Genomic DNA, 7,381 nt, shown 5'->3' on the forward strand with positions numbered 1-7,381 from the left:
GTTTAACCCACAGAAGCGATATGATATGGAAAATGATGTTTGCGAATCTAAAGCTTGAAGAGCAGACTGTAACACAATTAATCCAAGCTTCAGCTTCAAATGTGCATCAAATCCAGAGCTGAATGAGTAAAGTGCTGATTGTTGGTACTTGTCCATTATAAATTAAATGTACAGTATCTACTGGAGCTTTTTTTCTTGACGGTGGTAAAAAACCAAGACGTCTGCTTTGATCTGTACCAGCACTGCATCTTTTAGCTTACCCTGTTTAGCTGTGCGCAACACTGAAGCACAGTACAGTACGTCATAATAATGTTTCTCAGTTCCTCAGGCCTATAGCCAAAGGACAAAACTAAAAGACCCCAATAGTCGCCTGGACAAACCTGGTTGTATGTGAGCTGCAACAGACTAGTGAGGCATTGTACTTGTAAATACTAACATTAACCAGCTCGTAAATAAACAGGAAAGACATGAATCTGATTATGTCATACCAGTGGTTGCTAAACTGGAGTGGATCAGTGCTACTACAAAGACGGTGTACCAACATCTCAAAGATGTATCATAGCCCTACCACAGCCTTTAGGCATATGAAGTAAGTGAGTCAATGCCAACAGCTTTAAACATTCCAGGGACAAAAACTAAGAAAGGTTTTACCAGTAAAGTAATTGGTAAATATAGTACATGAGAAGGAAATGTGCTGAGCTTCTGAAAATATTAGCTTTAAATAGTATGAAGCCGAACAAGTTAATGTTCCACTGGGAGACTTCACGTCCTAAATGCAAAGAACGGCCGGTTGACTTCAGCTGTGTTGCAGCAAAGCCAACTCTCTAACTCGCCACTCGACTGTGTGTGCAGAGTCGCACATCCAATGTGACGTATTGATACCTGGTGAAAGAGAAAACGTCAGCATACAAGATGTTTTGCAACTGATTTATAAATGTTCAGCCTTTAAAATCTGGCATTTCATTTTCTTGTGAAGACACTTACAGTAGTGGAAGGACCTGAGATCAAACTCTGAAGCACACCATAACTGGTGTACAGATGTGGAAAAGGGAAAGGGAATAAGCTTTTACTTTGGCAAGGCAATTTGATATTCAAGAGTTATAAAGAAATAAAATGTTCAAACTATGGGAAGGAACAATAGGTGCAATACTCTAAAGCTGTGGTTAATTCTATTCAGCCATTTTTTCTCTGTTATGATAATTTCTTCAATAATGGCATGAGTGGTTGAAGTCTTTTCTGTCTTAACTTGCCGGCAAGTAATCAATATTGCGCGCATGATATACTGTACAGTTTACTGACAGACTTACAATTTTCAGGCAGAGTTGTTAAAATGATAAGCCGTCCCCTCACAGGCGTGATTTTTAGGCAACAGTTGCCATGGGATGACATAAGTGTCTGGGAAAAGGCACATCTCTCACTGTAAAAACTGTGTGTGTCTCGTTCTGTCTATGGCCTGTCTATACTGATACAGGTAATACAGGTATTCAACACACTTAAACAAAAATAACACAAAAAAACTTTACATTTTCCCATCATCCTCTAAATAGAAAAGTCAGATCAGGCCATTGAATAGCTTCAAAAAGTGTGTTGAAAAATTGTGTGTGTTGTTGTTTCCCCCCTTTCAGACTTGTAACCTGATGACTGAACATAATGTTTCAATTGATAATGACCACACGCTCACACTCATGTAATTCCAGTCACCCAAAGAATCAATCCAGATGTCATGGCACAGGGCCAGCTTCATATAAGCTCTGTCTCTTCACTGGTAATGGGAAGTGTTACCTAACATCTGTGGTCTCCATCCCTCTTCCTATCTCACGCTTTCTTCACAGCGCCTCTCTCTCTCCTCTCCCTGTCTCTGAGCACTAGAATAAATTGAATTAGAGCTCCACCACCCACTCTGCAAGATCCTGCAGCCCTCTGTTAGATAGCTAAACAGAGAGAGGAAACGGGAGACAGGGTTGCAGGAAGATAAACAGAGGGCAATATAAAAGAACGGCAAAATGAAAAATACCACTGCCCTAAAAAGCATAAAGAACACATCTCACAACCTTTTTACTTCTCTGCACTACGATTTGATACGAGGAATGTTGATTCTCCTTCATCTCAGTGTTACATATACATTACATGTATAACACACAGCAAGCCACACGTGGACCAAATCTTTAACTGGCAAACTACTGTACATGCTCTTCATTCACCAGTAAAGCAAATTAAATGAAATGAGGAGTCAGGACTTGTTTTAGAAAGTGTCTTTCTTTCTGTTTGACATTCAACATAATCTGTGGCATAAATCACTGCTATTAATCGTGAGCCTAATGGCACAGCGGACCCGTCCTTTTAGACATAAATAGGAGGCTAAACACAACTAAAATGGACTAAAAATCAACAGTTTTCTCTCTCTTGCTCATTCACCCACACTCTTTTCCTAGAGCCAGGGAAGCATTTGCATAATGCCTCCATATCCACGGGCCATTAACACTAGCATGAGTGGCTCGTGTGCATAAATTTATTGCCAGCTTGATCAATCAATGCAAGCTACTATACCGGTACAAACACGCTCTATTCCAGCAAAAAGGAGAGTCACAGAGAGGAAATTAGATAAGAAAAAAAAGGCCTGACATGACTAGTCCTTAAATTAGAAGCATCGAATCGTACACACCATCATTGGGGGTGTTAAGATGAATATGGCAATTTGGTGTCATTTCTACAGATTTACTGCATGCAATAATATAACTATAAGTTCTAACTAAGGACTTAGTAAGCTTTGTCAGTACAAGCCCATTTGAGGTCCACTCTTAGGATTGCTTATATTTCATCTGAATATCAAAAACAAATTAGAAAGGAGTGATTTGATTACAGCGTCATAACAGCAAAAGAAGCATAAACTAAACTAACTAAGAGGAAATGTCTATGTTTGTACACTTTTCCAAACATCCAGTTGGACAAAAATACATTTAAAAAACATACCAATGACAAAAAACATGCTAGTAACACAAGCAGAGTAGACCAGTACAACGACAACATTTAAGGCATATTTGGTACTGTTTCATTCTAACTTGTCATATGTAGCATTGTAAACACTGAAGGTAGCAGGAGACTGAGCACGTGCGTGCAACACACACAGACACGCGCACGGCAGGCAACCGCGAAGCTCCATCATCCTCTCTACGTGTGCCAACGAAGTGCTTTTATCTGCGCTGTGTTCGCGAAGCTACACTGCGCGCGCACACATGTTTGCGCTGCTTGTCCTGTTTCAAGTTTTAGCTCAGTGTAGCGCGCGAGAAGTCTGTCCGGAAACGTGCACGCGGACACACAAACGCCATCCCAACTCCCCACCCCTTTTGACGTACAGGTGCACTGTGTGGCGCACGAGCAAAAAAAAGGGGGGTCGGGGCGCCTCGCGCTACGTGCGCGTGTGATTTAAAGGCCGCCCGTACAGTCTGCGGTCCTATCCGCCAAATGAAATCACGGCTGTTGCGCGCGCGCACACACACATAGGTTAGTTCTCGTTCTATCCGACGATGCTCGTGCGCGCGCACACGCGCAGAGCAGAGCACTCAGTTGAGCGCAGAGTCTGCTGAAATTACAGCCCACCAGCCACTAACACACAGGCGCCGACACGGAGCGTCTATAACTTATACCGAGCTCTTTTTTGACCTTGCAATGTTCACACACTATCACCTCTCTATTACACCACACCGCCCGCCATCTAAACGCGTCCTCTCCTCCGTCCACCCGCCCTATTTCAGCATCTACACCAAGAATCTATTCACGGAAAACGACAAATCCTAACGCACGTATGCCTCTCTCGTTCTGCCCGTCGGCTCCCACCATTCCTCTGCTCCGGCAGCCACACTCAAAAAGAATTTAAACAGAAACACGGAGAGACACGGGCTAAGGCGAAAAGCCCCCATCTTACGTGTTTAGAAGAAAAAGAGAAGAGTTTCAACTTTACCTCTTTCTGGGAACAGCGCCTTCGCCGAGTGTCAGGGCTCAGCTATGTCTCCAGATCCCATCGTTAAAACAGTAGAGGGGAATATACTTGTAACTCCAGACAAATAGGTTCCAGGTAAGAGCTGACGGGCCATATATTAGATACTGAGGTAAAGGTGTAACATTCCTTGGGTGGCTGTAAAATCCGTACGGGTTTATAGTTCAATCCTAGCTTCCGAAGGGGTGCGTCCGTTTTGCATTCTCACAGCGCCCGACGACTACATCCTCCTCTTCTCTCTCACTCCGTCTTTTTCTCCTAGACTCATCCCTCCGTCCGCAGGCGGAGAGAGGAATCCCATCCGAGGGGAACTCAAATGAACCCCCGCCTCTTCGTCTCCCCCCGTTAACCACTGCTTTCTAAATTATTTTCTTCAGCTCCTCTTCTTGTTTTTCCGACCGACGGTGCGTCCTCCCTCTCTCTGTCTCTTCCTCGCTCCCTTCTTATTCTCCGTTTCCCGCCGGTCGCCGTCCTCGCGCAGGTGAAGCAGGGAAAAAAAATTCCACCACAAGAGGAAATATCCCAAGCGAAAGCCAGCGAGGTCTAACAATTCCGACACATTTCCAGTGGATTTTCGTTATTGGATATTGAAAAAACCCACAACCGCAGCGTCCCTTCGCTTAGTGTAAAATGTTAAACCCCCTCAGTGATAGATTTTTGGATTTTACTTTACCGACACGAGCTCCCAGCTCTTCCTTCTATTTCTCTCTTTATGTCTCCCAGTCTATATTTACACCGCTCATCCACCATATAGAAAAAAAAGTGAATGGAGAATAAAATAAAAGTTTCTGAATAAAGACGACGCAGCGTCCCAGCAGAGCGGTCGCCCGGTCACTCACAACGACACGCTGCTCGGTCCCGCTGATCCTCGCCCTCCTCACCGGTCGCCTCCTCAGCGCCGTTAATCCAGATAGCGCAGCTGCTGTGACAGCGTCAAGTGTAACTGAACGAGAACCCACGACTTCCTGGTTATGTTTTCAAAATAAAACACCAGACGTTTGACGATGCCGTGGTTGACTCAACTGCCCCAGTGCTTGTTTATTTGTTGATGCCACAAACACTGAAAAGAGCAAATATATTTTCTATATTTTTTATATGTTTTCTATGACAGTTCAATTGTGCTTTTTATGTTGGTGTTGTGACTTCAGGTGATTCTTTTAACTGTTACACTGCTGTTACAGTGCTTTTGCTACTAAAGAATGTAAGTCATAACCAGTCATAACTGTCATTATAAGCTATTTACTGTATAAATGGTCTTAAGTCATTTACAACAGGGTATATTGTGAAGTACATATGTACATAATAAATAAAAATTGAAAAATCTACACGTTTCAATTGCATCGGCTGTTGCTGACTTAAAGCACTTGAGCAAACAAATGATTCTCAGACAATGTGATAGATTCATTTTGGAAAAACAATCTTAATCTGTCATCTTTCGCCCCAGAATTTTATTTATTGAATCTTAATCGTTGTAGTGTGTTTTAGTTTGAAGTATGTATGTTCCTATTTCCGGATTGCACCATGACAACCTTTTTCACTTCACGCTTTTTAAAGCAAATGGTCGTATTCCCTTATATATATATATATATATATATATATATATATATATATATATATATATATATACTCCATCATATACTGTACTGTACTGTACACACACACACACTGTACTGTACTCATTCATTCATTGTTTCCTCCTTCTCATAGGTAGATGCCAAGGTGCGAGTGCCTTTACGTTGCCACATTTTATTGTGGTAACACCAGACACATGTCACCTCTCACATTACATTTCCTCAGCCCACTCTTAACCCCCACGTCTAAAAGACATTCATAGTCTTGAATAGTGAAGGAGTGATTCCTACCAACATGCTTTTCTTTCTTCCTTTGGTGAGATCAGAGCAGATAGCAGACAAGGAGAAAATCCATACTGTCCGTCAATGGGCAGAACCAGTTTGGAGGAAGTATATGACTTTCCATTTGTAGTTTGGAAATTGAAGAACATATCAGTGTGAATCCAAATGGTAGCAGCAAGGGGTGGCCCTCCTTAACATCTTATCATTTCACTGTGATATTGAAATGCTGGGATCAAAGAAGAAAACACTTTGGCACAGCACCAACAGCAACTGAGCCGACACAGGAGACGCTAATTGAGCTGATGCCTCGGCTATCAGCTGTTAGACCATGAGACCATGTCAAAAGACAAACCTGGAGATGTGGGGTTTCTGCAGGACACTGATAACAGCGGTGGTGTTCTGCTGAAACACACCAGCAGGTCCAGAGTTCAGGTCTCTGGGTCAGGAGACAATATCAAAGAGAAGATCTATAAATGCTGTATGTGTCAGCAGGCATTTGATTCTCTTATTTCAGTTTTTTTTTTTTTTTTACATTTGTCAACCTTTCTTTTATCAACAGCAGGAAATCACTCTTCAGTCAGTTTTCCCATTTCGGTGCCTGGTCATCACTGGTCAATAACTCTAAAATGAGAACCTGACATCACATCCGTCAAATGAAGCATTGGCCTGCTGTGATCCAGATGTGGCTGTGTGTTAGGCATAAATCTTTTAAAGGCTCCTGGGTCAACATGCTCCGTATTGTTTAGTGACAGAGAATCAGCTTGATACATACACTTAACTTAAGCAAAAGCGCTGTTGGTGCATGTGTTTGTATACATTTTTTTATCATATTGTCCCTAAAAAGGCCAAACACTGGGAAACCTGCAGCACTTCAAGCAGCACCGTGGAGGAACTGCTCACAGCAATCAGCTGTTGTAATCTAACCTTCAGGCTACTGCTGCTGCCAGTCAATGTATTGATTAGCTCTTAATGACTGTTGAAGTCATTGAGACATTGTCAGGTGGTTGATGGGCTAGCTCCCCGCTGAACTGGCTATTCATGCATTCGCCGGGCGCTCATAAACGCGGGAGATGGAGAGCTGATAAACGTTTAAAGCCTGATCAGGTTTATCTCGTCTCTCTGTCATAGATCAGCGCTGAATGGCCCTTCGTTACGTCTAAACAGAGGTTTATGGCAGCTGTAAAAGTATGCTTTACTGTTCCTACTGAATGCATGTAATGATCTGCAGCAGCCAGATAAAACCATTGATCCTAATCACCACTAATAAGTGATTACTCTGTGTGCGCAGGTGTCAGATGTGGTTTGGGTTGACACTGCAGCTGCCTCTGTGCTGGTTTCATGCTCCATCATACAGTAGTTCGACTCAGACCAATAGGTTTAATGAAGGTTCAATGAGTGCTCTGCACCTCTCAACATAAACAGAAAATATTTAAAATTCATAAGGGCATCATGGGACCCTTAACTTAATATTTAGTTGCACCCACTTTTTTGACTGCAATTAATTTGTTCATAAAAAACTACATACAGTAATCGT

The 7,381-nt window shown here is 42.5% G+C and overlaps 1 protein-coding gene across 1 annotated transcript in view; it reads right to left on the bottom strand.

The window, feature by feature from the left end:
* The window catches only part of lrfn5a (leucine rich repeat and fibronectin type III domain containing 5a), an 80,537-nt gene extending 75,611 nt beyond the window's left edge, over window positions 1-4,926 (bottom strand). The window contains exon 1 of the mRNA XM_029138431.3: window positions 3,959-4,926. The gene's annotated coding sequence lies outside the window, so the exon portion shown is untranslated. The remainder of the gene's footprint in view (window positions 1-3,958) is intronic.
* Between the last annotated feature and the right edge of the window lie 2,455 nt (window positions 4,927-7,381).

Source organism: Betta splendens, chromosome 22, assembly GCF_900634795.4.
Source record: "Betta splendens chromosome 22, fBetSpl5.4, whole genome shotgun sequence".
Taxonomy (NCBI): domain Eukaryota; kingdom Metazoa; phylum Chordata; class Actinopteri; order Anabantiformes; family Osphronemidae; genus Betta; species Betta splendens.